This window comes from Furipterus horrens, unplaced genomic scaffold, assembly GCF_987537825.1.
Source record: "Furipterus horrens unplaced genomic scaffold, mFurHor1.1.pri manual_scaffold_4, whole genome shotgun sequence".
NCBI lineage: Eukaryota > Metazoa > Chordata > Mammalia > Chiroptera > Furipteridae > Furipterus > Furipterus horrens.
Window position 1 is genome coordinate 131,431,577 of NW_028327174.1, and position 13,300 is coordinate 131,444,876.

Sequence of the window (13,300 nt, forward strand, 5' to 3'; positions counted from 1 at the left end):
TGGTAAGAAGCTGTGTTCAGCTTCAGTCAATTTTTTTTTGAAGGCTCTTTCTAAGTGTTTTCCCATTTTATGATGGGTGATTTATGTTCACACCTGTCCACACTGTGCTGAGTGTTCAGCAGTTTTTGACCAAAAATGACATGATCCCATGCCACACTCTCCTTGTTCACCCGATTTCACTCTGAGCAACTTTTGTCTCCCTGGATGAAAAAAGTCCTCAAAAGGAAAAATTTTGTCGGTGTGAGAGAGGTGAAACAAAAAATAGTAGAAGCACTAAAAGGCATCAACATTGACGAGTTCAAAAACTGTTTTGGGCAGTGGAAGAAATGTCTTGATAGGTATATTGCATCAAATGGAGAGTATTTTGAAGGTGACAAGTTTAAACATGTAAGAATAACTATACAAGTTTTTAGAAATAAATTCCATTTTATTTGGTACCCCCTTATATATATCTAGTTTGTCCAGAAGGTATCTGGCCATGTAATATGGAAAACAGAGACATTGATTGAAGTTGATACAAAATGCAAGAAACATTGTGCATAGGACAACGATGCCTCAGTCCCCTTCAAAGTAGGCACCTTATAAACTCACACAGTTCTCCCAGTCAGCATCAGCCAACCTGTTGCATTTTCCTAAATCTCACCAACAGTCTGAAATCTCTTCCCTTTAAAGGTAATCTTAGTTTTGGGAAAATCCAGAAGTCACAGGGCACCAAATTTGGGCTGTAGCAGGTCTGAGGTACCTGGGTGATTTTATGTCTCATCAGAAAACTCTGTATGAGACATGACACGTGGATGAGCACGTTGTCATAATTAAGCTGCCAATCACCAGTTGCCTATAGTTTCAAACTTATGAATCATCCAACTAGCTTCAGTGGAGGAATGTTCAAGCTTAACACAAAATTTGATTCAGATTTGTTGCTCTGCTTGCTCAGTCACTTTGAATGCAACAGCCACACAATACACATGCTCACTCAGCCGTATCTACGGCCCCACTGACTATTACAGTGAAGTCATCATCATTCATACACATGCATTCCAGTCCACTCTCCTTGGCTGTCAGGTTACGTCAATGTTGCACAAACCGTTCTTGTTATATTAACAATGGCTGGGCTTTTTCTGGACAGACCTCGCATATATGGCACAGATATAGGCACAGATATAGATAGAGATATAAATAGAGAAAGAGAGAAGGAAAAAGAGATATGGAGATAGAAATATGAGAAACATGGATAGATATATGTAATCTATAAATAAATATATAATCTCCTATTGGTTCTACTTCTCTGGAGAACCCTGACTAATATAGGGACTAAGATCAAACATAATGACCTGAGCAAATAAACCCTGTGTTTCTCTTCTCTTCTCACCTTTTCACTCTGGACCTTTGGTTTTCCTGTTCTCCATATTTAAATATTGCTGCTCTGCTCCACGATGTCAAGTTTATACACTAAAATTCCAGGTACACATAGATATTCATAAGTCCAATTTGGGTAGTTAGTCTTAAATCTCAATTTCAGTTTCCCAGAAGGGAATGACTATTTGAGTTAGCCATCAGTGTAGACATCTAGTCAGCTAGGGCTGGGAGCCTTGGGGCTCCCTTTTGGAATCACTGATGAGGCTCCCAGAGGTACTCCTTCAGCTGGGCTGGGTGTAGGGAAGGAGGCTGGAGGACACAAAGCAGCACTGAGAAGGAAGGAGACAGGAGACATTGTCCCTGGCTAGATAAACTAACCAGAGTTTCCTAAAAACACCATCCCCCCCCCACAAATCTCCAAGGTGATTTACCCAGGAGAACACATATATACTTGCTCCGTCCTTCTCCAACTTTCCTAATGTGTTATCACTCTGGTAGTGAAACAGAAAGAACACAGCATATTAGAACTCAGGCTTCTGGAGGAGTCAGGCTTCTAATAGTCACACTGAAGTGTGAAAACCACTGTGATAAAGGTAATCAAGGGCTCTACTGAGGCCCAAGAAGGACTACCAGCTGGAGCCAGGAAACTGAAACAGCCTTTTTTTTTTCTGAAATGATGACCCCAAGCCCTTCCTATTTTGCCAATACAGCCTATTAAACAAGGTAAAAAGGCCCTGCTATTATGTATAAAATAATTAGTTCAGCATTCCTTTCAACTGGATAAGCGTTAACAAAAACTAATGATTGGGCTTTAGTAAATCCATGGTAACCAACAACTTACAATTCTTACTGTGGAGTTGAGGAATTGCCTTACATAACTAAAGATACCACTGACTGCTCATATAGCGAAGGAATTAATGTCTTAATCTATAAACCTGACTCATAATTCTTTAAGTTTATTTTTACTGCATAATTATACTCTGCTTAGACATGCTGCAATAAAATTGAGGCAGCTCTGCAGGTGCCATTCTTCTGCATTTTTTTCCCCTCAATCAGGTTATTATAGCTGTGTTTGGAAAGATTTACTATAACTGTAAATATGGATAAACTACAGTGGAGTTTTATGGAAATATCTATATTTTCACAATAATTTACTCTAAGAACTATATGTTTCACTATAAAACAAAATAAAAAAGTACAGTGTAACTGTTTCAATGTTTTTTTCTTTAAGAGTAACTATATTGCATATCATATGTACATGATGTAAATAGAGATTTTATTCTCAAATATGTACCTGCTATTTTAAACATTTTGTTAAACAAAAAGATTCAAGTATTTCTAGACTCACAAAATTAAAAGGGTGTGTTGAAGGTAAGATTTAACTTTAAAGTGAACCTTACACAAAATGTCAGTGAGCTACTGGGACAAGTATTAGCAGAAAAGTTTTGTTAAAAAATAGCACAAACCAATTAGTCATCTTCCAATTAAATGTACATATTGAGAACGCATGTATCTAACACTCTGAATGAGCAAGTACTAGAACATTATTCACATTGCAGCCCATTTTTTTCATTGCATAGTTCTAATTTATAATGTTCTCCTTCGTTGTGCTTTCCTAAAATAGTTGTATATTGTTCAGATGTTTCTCAAACATTGTATAAATACCCCTAAGAGCATGTTTAGAGTAGCATAAGGTACTGGATGTCACAGGATGAAAAAGCACACATTCCTGAAACTGCACTCTTCTTGAAGATGTGGTGAGCAGAGAGTTAAATAATTTAAAGAGTAAGTAAAATTAAAACATTATTCTTTACACAATGATATAAATTATTGTTGGGCAGAAAGAAAATTCCCTTAGGTTAAAACCAGAGATTTTAAAGAAAGGTGATCTTAATGCACAATTCCAAACTCTCTACAGGTATTCATTTACTCTCTTCTTTTTGATAAATTTTACCAGACTACTTTGAGGGGCTTTTTTGGAGCATCCACGTTACAATATTTCACATGTTCAGGTTCCCAAAAATCATAAAGGAGGAAAAATTCAAACAAACAGATGCTTACTGTCTCTCAATGTTCTGTTTACTATGTATCTATTTGAAAGCTCATATATTGCTGGTCTCTGGTCCTGTTAAAACATATATCCTATCCACAAGAAAGCTTGAGAAATTGTTTCTTGAATACCTGACTTTAGGTTAGCTGGGCTGGACCCACTAGAAGGAAATCTAGGAGTCTTTTTTATTCGATCATGACTCCAGATTAGCCAAAGAACATATAAACATAACCCATAGACATAGACAACAGTGTGGTAATGGCTTGAAGCAAGGGGAGATGGGTGGAGGTGGGCAAAGGGAGGAAAATGGAGACATCTTTAATAGCATAAACAATAAAAATAAAGTTAAAAAAGAATATATCCACTATTTCATTTTTTGCAATCACCATCTTAATGCTTGCAGAATCCCAACAACCTTTTCACCACAGGCTTAAGTTCCATGAGAAGACAAGAGGACAATAGAATTAATTTAAATCACCAGCTATTCCTTAATTACATGTATTCTTGATAGTCGTATCTTCCTTTATTGTGTGTCTTCATTCCTAGTATGCAGTTATGGAATTTTGTATTGATGTACATGAAGAATTTTTCTTGTTATTCACTCTCTTTCTATAATGTCTTTGATTAGTTTATAGTAATAGAATTATGCTGGCCATTATTTTTGTGTTCTTTTTGTTTGTTTGTTTGTTTGTTTCTGCCCTTTATTATTTTCTTTCTTACATCATTTTGGGTTTCATTGCCCTTTTTTCTGTAACTTTTATAGTAAAGTAAATTTACTTTATTTGAGTCATGGATTATTTAACAGTGTATAGGTTAATTTATAAATATTTGGAGTTTCATGTTACTGTAATTGAATTCTAATTTAATGATATTATGGTTAGAAAATATACTCTGATAGCAATTCTTCTAAAATAATTTTGATTTGTTCTGTGACTCACCAATATTGTCTGTCTTGGTAAAAGTGCCTTGTGTGCTTCAAGAACTGTATATTGTGCACTTGTTGGGTATAGTGATATAAATATTGATTAATGGTTGTTGACAGAGTTGTTTAGATCTTTTATATCTTTACCAATTATTTTGTTTATTTTTTTATTAATTAAGGAAAGAAGGGATTTTCCAAGTACTTGGATTGTCTGTTTCTTCATTTATTTCTTTGAAATTAAATTCTGGTATTCCGCATATAAGTATTGTTTTGTCTTTCTGACAAACAGATAATTTGTTATGAAACATCCCTTTTTAGCTCTAATAATGCATTAAACTTTGTCTGGAAATATATTTTATTTAATATTAAGATATCCATTTCAACTGTCTGATGCTTACAATTTCTAAGCTATATCTTTTCCCATCCATGCATTTTCTACCTCTATGTGTCTTTATATTGAAAGTGTAGTCTTACAGACACCATATAGTTGGATCTTGCATTTTTTTTCAATTCTGATATTCTCTGTCTTTTATTTGTGTATTCATTCCATCAACATATAATGTAATACAATTATGATTTGACTTAGGTTTTTTTTTTCTGTTTGCCCCCTATGTTTATTGTTCCTCTTTCTTCTTTCTTATTTTCTTTTTGGTTATTTGGATATTTTTAGATTTGTAATTTTTTTTCTCAGTGTGCTTTTAGTTATATTAATTTGCATTAATATTTTAGTGATTGCTCTAGGAATTACAGTATACATTGTTAACTCCTCACAGCCTGTTTATAGTTAATATTGTAGAACTTCACATAAAATGTAAAAATCTTACACTTTTGTAGATCCATTTACCTCCACTCCATACATCATGCTATTTCATCATATGTATCATGTCTGCATGTATTCTAAGCTTCCCAAGATAATGCTATAAGTTTTACTTAAAACAGTCTGATGTTTTCTTAAAGAGAAAGCTATATTCTCATCATTTGCTAAGCTTCAGCTATTACTTTTGTTCAGCATGAAACTTGTCATTTAGTGAAGTGCATATATAATGGGGGGGAAATTTATTTTTCTTATATCTGAAAATGTCTTCTTTTGCTTTCATTTTAAAGAATATTTCCATTTCATACATAGTGCTAAATTGACTGTTTACTGGCCTCTTATTTATGATGATAAGAAATATATTTGATGGGGCTAATTGAGTGTAAGGCACCAAGTTCAGAGAAGCCACTTGAAGTAAAAAAATATCAAAGGAGAAAACAGTGATTTATAAAAGTGAAGGGGAGGAGGGAAGGGAAACTTCTAGAGTAGAGTATTAAAGACCTCCACAGACATTCTTCATAGTAAGACAATTCAACTGGTAAAAATTACATATATAGAAAACAATCATTCAAAGGCTCTTGAAATTGACTGAAAGACAATTAAATCAAGAATATCTACTCAATCTTGGTAAGATTAGAGAGAATTTGTGGCTTTTGACCACTCTTTCCCTTCATCCCTCTGTGTTATAGGAGCTCTACTTCCAATGTAAATAGCCATGAAGACAGCGACTTTTTTCCAGCTCCCAGTCTGGCACTGTCGTTTCCCCTTAGAAGGAGCTGACTTCTAGCCTTTGTTGTCTTTACTAACTCTGTCTTACAGAAGCTCTAGTTCCAGACAAGCAGGGCAGGCCTTGAGGACTGGGTCTCTCTTCCCCTACCCAACCTCCACTTGTAGTGAAGAAACTCTGCTCCAGGCACACTAGGACATAATATGAGAAAAATTGGAGCCCTTATAGACTCATGACAGTGTTTCTTAAAATGGTGCAGCTTCTTTGGAAAACATCTGGTAGTTCCTTAAGAGGATAAACTTAGTTACCATATGACTCAGCAATTGCACTACTGAGTACATTTCCAAGAGAAGTGAAAACATACATACACAAAAAAATTGTACATTAATGTTTAACCAACACTATTTATAATATACCAAAATATAAAAAACTGAAATGTCTATAAATTGATAAATGGGAAAATAATATGTGGTATAAAATGTGGTATATCCATACAGTACAGTACTGGCTGGCAATACAAACAAATGATATATACTATAACATGGATAAACATCGAAAATATTATGCTAAGTGAAAGAAGGCAGTCAGAAAGTCCAGATATTTAATGATTTCATTTATGTGAAATATCAAAAATAGCCTAATTTATACTGACAGGAAGTAGGTTTGTTGTTGCTAAGAACCAGCAAGTCTAGGGCACAGGGAGAAATCAGGACTTACTGCTAGTGGTATGAAGTTCCTTTCAAGAGAACAAAATGTTCAAAAATTAAATTGTAGCAATTGTTGTGAATTGAATGAGAAAACATTGAATTGTGTTTTTTGAATGATGAATTGTATGGGTAATGTTTTATATCCCCAGCTTCAATGAAGATTTAATTTCAGAGATCCTGTTATTTTTAAGATCACAAATACTAATTGGTAAGTATATATTGAGTATCTAATGGTATCCAACCTTGTCTAGACACTGTAAACAACACAGGTACATGTAGATAAAAACCAAAAAGCACATTCAGCTATATGTTTAATTGACATGATTGCAAATATCCAGATGATGAGAACCACTTTTGAAAATATAAATGCTTAGATAAAAGCATTCTCCTGTTAAGTCTCTCCATTATGTTCTCTGTCACATTTCATGCAAACATCAAATTAACTGTGTGGTAAAGTCCCTCTTGGTAAGCAAGAATGTTGACTTCATAATGTTTTCATTACATTTCCAATTGTTTCTTCTGCAATGAAAATTTAATTTATAGTATGATCAAAGATGTTAACACACCACCTGTTCTATGTCATAATACTTATCCTTTTTAAAGAAATAAAGATTATTATGGGAATTCTTTTAAGCAACCAAGGGGAGATATGCATATTATATTGCATATTTCGAGACACTTTTTCTGCATATTTAGCTTTTTGCCTCCCTTTTTTTCTTTTTTCTTTTATTTAGTTGTTTAGTGTGTTGATATTTTCATCACAACAAATATTATTTAAACAAATATTATAGTAAAATATTTAACTTAAATTTAAAAAAATATTTAGAATATATGGTAAAACTGCTAAAATGTACAAAAATCATGAAAATTTCTTAAACTCTCCAAAGTAGTTTGGATATTTTAAATATTTTGAAAATTTTTATATTAATATAATAAATTTGGTAGACATTGAAACCTATGGTAGTTATCTCTCTATATATTTTAAGCTCAATTAACACTTTTTTAAAATGTGTTTTATTGATTATATTGTTACATTTGTCCCAATTTCCCTTCCCTCTTCTCCCCTCCACCCGGTGGCCCCCTCTCTCCAGTTGTCCCCCCCTTTTAGACCATGTCCATTAGTTGTGCATATAGTTCTTCTCAACCTCTCTCTGTCTATTCCATTCCCTCCTACCATGCTCCTTAATTCCTATATCATCTCCCTCCCTCTCCCCCTTCCCCCTCCCTGCTGACCTCCCCCCAATATGCTCCCCATACCTATAGTTCTTTTTCCACTCTCGTTGCCTGTTTAGTTTGCCTTTGTTTCAGTTCCCTAGCTTCTGTTGTTGTTTCTTGTGATGCAGTTTTCATTTTAGTGTTCATAGTTTTGATCCTCCTTTTCCTAAACCAGTCCCTTTAACATCTCATATAACAGTGGTTTGGATCTAATGAACTCTTTCAGTTTTATTTGTCCTGGAAACACTTTCTCTGCCCTTCTATTCTGAATGACAATTTCGCTGGATAGAGTATTCGTGGTTGTAGGTTTTGGATTTTCATTACTTTGAATATTTCTTGCCAGTCCCTTCTTGCCTGCAGGGTCTCCCTTGAGAAGTCAGCTGATAGTCTAATTGGGACCCCTTTGTACATGATTCTTTTCTTCTTTCTTGCTGCTTTTAAGATTCTCTCTTTATCTTTAACTTTTGACATTTTGATTATAATGTGTCTTGGAGTGGTTCTCCCTGGGTCCAGTTTTTTTTGGAACTCTGTGCTTCCTGGACCTGTAAGTCTATTTCCTTCCCCAAGTTTGGGAAGTTCTGCTTTATTATATTTTCACTTAATTTTTCAATTTCTAGTTCATCTTCTTCGCCCTCTGGCAAACCAATGATTCTTATGTTGGGCCTTTTATAGCCGTCCCAGAGGTTTCTGATCCTCTCATCATTTTCCTTGCTTCCCGTTTTTTCTCTCTGCACTGGTTGACTGTTTGTTCCTTCTCTGTGTTCTGGTTTGTTGATTTGAACTCTGGATTTTATTTCCTCACCATCTGTCTCGTATGTGGTTTTGTTCCTTTCAGTATGAGTGTTTTACGGTTCTTTCTCATCTTTTTCCAGATCTTTTGTTAATTCTGTAAGCCACCTGATAACAATGGCCCTGAACTGAGCCTCTGACAGGTTTCTTATTTGTTCATCTGTTAGGTTCTTCATCTGTTGCCTGGTGAGCTGCACCACCGGGATTTCTATAGTTGTCTGCCTCATTTTGACAGATGCGTTTTGTTTTCTTGGGCCGGCTACAGGGTGCAGTGCCTGTGTACTCATCACAACCCAGCAACCGGCGGCGATCCGCAACCTTTCTCGCCATATCGTCGTCGTCGTCATCGTCGTCGGCAGCCGTCCGTCTCGAGAGACGATGGCGTAGCTTCTTGAGAGTCTATCTGCACCGCCGAGAATGGCTGTGCAGTCCGATTCGGGAGTGACAATCCCTGCCGCACTTGGTACAGGTGAAGGCAGATGGCTGTTGTTGCTGCTGCTGACGCTGCTTCCGCCTCGATCTTTTCTGGACCGCCTCCTCGTTGCGCGCAGCCTCCGCGCGTGACGTACCTTGCCTGACCGCGAGCCTCCAGGCTAGGCGGTCGTCTGCTTGAACTTCCCATGTGTTGAGATTGATGGAGCATTGTGTCATGTCCTTTTTGCAGATGTCTTTGAACCGCAGTTTTGGGCGCCCTGTCATCCTCTTGCCTTCTGCTAGCTCGCCGTAGAGGAGGTCTTTGGGGATACGGCCTGCATCCATTCTTTTGACATGGCCGAGCCACCTGAGGTGTCTCTCGCTAAGAACTGCATGCAAACTGCTCATATTGGCTCGCTTCAGCACCTCGGTGTTGGGGACCTTATCCTGCCAGGCGACATGCAGGACGCGTCGCAGGCACCTCATGTGGAAGCTGTTGAGTTTCCTTTCGTGCCTTGCGTAGGTGGTCCACGTCTCGCTGCCATAGAGGAGAGTGCTGAGTACGCAGGCTTGGTAGATGCGCAGTCTGGTTTTCTCAGTGAGGCTGGAATTGTTCCACGCTCGCCGGTTCAGTCTGGCCATAACTGTGGCTGCCCTGGCGATTCTCCGGTTGACCTCCAAGTCGACTGACAGAGAGCTCGAGATGGTGGACCCGAGGTAAGTGAAGTCGTTGACAACCTCCAGGGTGTATCCGTCGATGGTGATGCATGGGGGAGTCCCCGTGCCTTGAGCCATAACATTCGTCTTCGTCAGGCTGATGGCTAGTCCGAACTCCTTGCATGCATGGGAAAGGCAAGTGACTAGCTGCTGGAGTCCCTCTTCGGAGTGTGATGTCAAAGCTGCGTCATCGGCGAAGAGCATCTCACGGATGAGCACCTCTTTGACTTTGGTCTTGGCTCGTAGACGGGCCAGGTTGTAGAGCTTGCCATCGGATCTGGTGTGAATGAAGACACCCTCGCTGCAGTCCTTAAAGGCGTATTGGAGGAGCATGGAGAAGAAGATTCCGAACAGCGTAGGCGCGAGGACGCAGCCCTGCTTTACTCCGCTGCTGACTGGGAAGGCCTCAGAGGTTGCGCCGTTGTAGGACACCGTGCTGTGCATGTTGTCGTGAAAGGACATGACCACAGCAAGCAGATGTGGTGGACAGCCAATCTTCCGTAGCAAGCTGAAGAGTCCGCTTCGACTGACCAGATCAAACGCCTTTGTGAGGTCGATAAAGGCGAGGTAGAGTGGTTTATGCTGCTCGTGACACTTCTCCTGCAGCTGGCGTAGGGAGAAGATCATGTCCACTGTTGATCGGCCAGCTCTGAAGCCACACTGGGACTCTGGGTAGACGCGGGAAGCAAGGGTCTGCAGGCGGGCAAGAGCGACCCGGGCGAATACTTTGCCGACGACGCTGAGGAGAGAGATGCCCCGGTAGTTGTTGCAGTCGCTGCGGTCTCCTTTGTTCTTGTACATGGTGATAATGTTGGCGTCTCTCATATCCTGGGGGATGTAACCCTCCTTCCAGCAGAGACAGAGTAGATGGTGGAGCGGCTGTAGCAGGACTGGTTTCCCGCTCTTTAGGATTTCTGGAGGGATTCCGTCGCTTCCTGGTGCTTTCCCGCAAGCGAGGCGGTCGATGGCTTTGCTGAGCTCTGCCGCAGTAGGTGGGGTGTCTAGCTCCTCCATGACTGGTAGGTCTGGGATGGCTTTAAGAGCAGTGTCTGTTACGGTGTTCTTCGTTGCGTACAGCTCGAGGTAGTGCTCGGTCCACCGCCGCATTTGCTGTTCCTGGTCAGTGATGACCTCACCTGTCTTGGACTTAAGGGGGGCGATCTTGGAGGGGATTGGGCCTGTTGCCTTCTTGATACCCTCATACATTCCTCGTGCGTTGCCTATATCGGCGGCTTCCTGAATGCTTCTGCACAGGTTTAGCCAATAGGTGTTGGCACAGTGGCGGGCGGTCTTCTGGACTTTGTTCCTGGCAGCCCGTAGAGCTTGAAGTGTACTGGGAGTGGGCGTGACCTTGTAAGCCAGTAGGGCCTTCCTCTTAGCCTCGATCACGGGTTCCATTTCTTCCCAGTGAGCCTCGTACCAGTCAGCGTTCTTCCGCTCTTTCTTCCCGTAAGCAATAATGGCGGAGTTGTATATGGCGTCGCGGAGACGTGGCCAATTGGATTCGATAATGTCATCTGCCGCCACTCCCTCGCCGAGTGCATCTTCCATCTTGTTGATGAATTGCTGGGTCTTAACTGGGTTGCTGGCACAACTGGTGTTGATGCGTGGGCGACCCTTCATCTTGGAGTGGTGCAACCTCTTCGGCATTATGCGCACCTTGCTTACCACGAGGGCATGGTCCGTGTCGCAGTCTGCACTGTGGTAGCTGCGGGTGAGGAGGGTGCTGCCAATATCCGTTCTTCTGGTGATGACGAGGTCAAGCTGGTGCCAATGACGGGAGCGGGGGTGCCTCCATGACACCTGGTGGATCTCTTTGCACTTGAAGAATGTGTTTGTCACGCACAGGCCGTGGTGACACAAAAGCTCAAGCAGTCGCTGACCATTCTCATTGATCTTTCCTCTCCCAAAGTTTCCAAGGCAGGTGGGCCAGGCCATGTGGTCGGCTCCTACTCTTGCGTTGAAGTCTCCAAGGAGATAGAGAGCGTTACTTCTGGGAATCTTGGATAACGCTTCGTCCAGTGCATGGTAGAACTGTTCTTTCTCTTCGGTGGTGGCGCAGAGGGTTGGGGCATACGCGCTAAGAATGCTGACTGGGCCGAAAGTTGTTGACAATCGGAGGGTAAGTAATCTCTCTGTGCCTCCTGTGGGTGGCTCTATGGAGTTAACAAGCGTGTTCTTCACAGCGAACCCAACACCGTGCTGTCTTGGTTGGTCCGGAGACTTCCCTTGCCAGTAGAAGGTGTAGTTGGTTTCTCTGATAGTTCCGTTGTCGGCCAACCGGGTCTCCTGTAGAGCCGCAATGTCAATGTTTAGTCGTGCCAGTTCCCTATCGATGACAGCGGTTTTCCTGGCACCCTTGATCCACGGAAGGTCTGCAGTAAGTCCGGGGCACATGGTCCTGATGTTCCAGCTAGCAAGGCGAAGAGCCGGAGGCTTCTTTCTTGCTGTTTGCTTGGAATTAACTGGTGCGGGTGTTTTGTGGCCCACTTTTCGAGAGGCGCCTCTCTGATCCCCACGCACCCAGTGGGGCAGGCGAGCCATGGCGAGACGGTAGCTGTCCAGTGAGGTGCGATGACCTCTCCCACCGTCAGAGGAGACCCCTGGCGCTCGTTTCCTTCGCCAATCGGATGAGCTTATAACCGGTATCTGTCTCCTCCCGTGTTGAGTCGACATCTTGAGATGACGCTGGAGTGTCCTCTCAAGTGAAACTGAAGCTACAGAGCCTGGGCAGGGTGATATGGAGGGTCTGCTGTTGCCCATGCAGCAGACCCCTTTCTCGCCATGCTGTGGTGCTTTGTCGTCACTGCCCAGCAACCAGTGGCGATCTGCAACCTATTTCGCAGCACTGTGGTGCTTTGTGTGGGGGCGGGGGTCCAAGATGGATTCACACAGTTATTCCGCTAGGAGACCGGGATCCGTCCTCCCGCCCTCTGGGCCTCACTGTTCGGGGCGATGTGGTGGTTGCTTTTCTGAGCGTTGGGGTCGCGAGCTGCCGGGTGTTCAACTGCAGTCGGGATTGTTCTCCCTGCCGCTGTCCCTGGTGCGACCACAAATAGCACCACCCACTTTCGCTCTTCCTACCTGCCCAAAGAGCGCTGCTGGTTTATAACTTCATACGTTGGGCTTCTGTGTAGTTTTATTTTCTGGAATTTCTAGTTATCTCTTGTTTTGAAGTAGTTGTATTCCTCTCTAGTTGTAGAGGGAGACCGAGTGTGTCCGTCTAAGCCTCCATCTTGGCCGTAAGTCCAGATCAATTAACATTTAAACAAGATTCTCATTTATTCTTACAGTTCTTTTCTTCTTAGAAGAAATGGTTTTAAACATAAACAATTGCTGAGTTTGATATTTGAAAGAGAACATAATTTTCATTGTAGATAATATAGAAGGGAATGATATCTCATAGGGTTATAGTAATAATTAGATTAGTTAATGCTTTAAAAAAATTCTTTAACACAGTGCCTGGCACATAGTACTCAATAGTTTGGACAGTTTTTATTCTCTTCATATTTTTTAATAGTTTATATTTTAGCAACAGTTGCTAATATTTATAAATAGCTGATAAAGTTGTACTTTCTGCAGTTGCTTA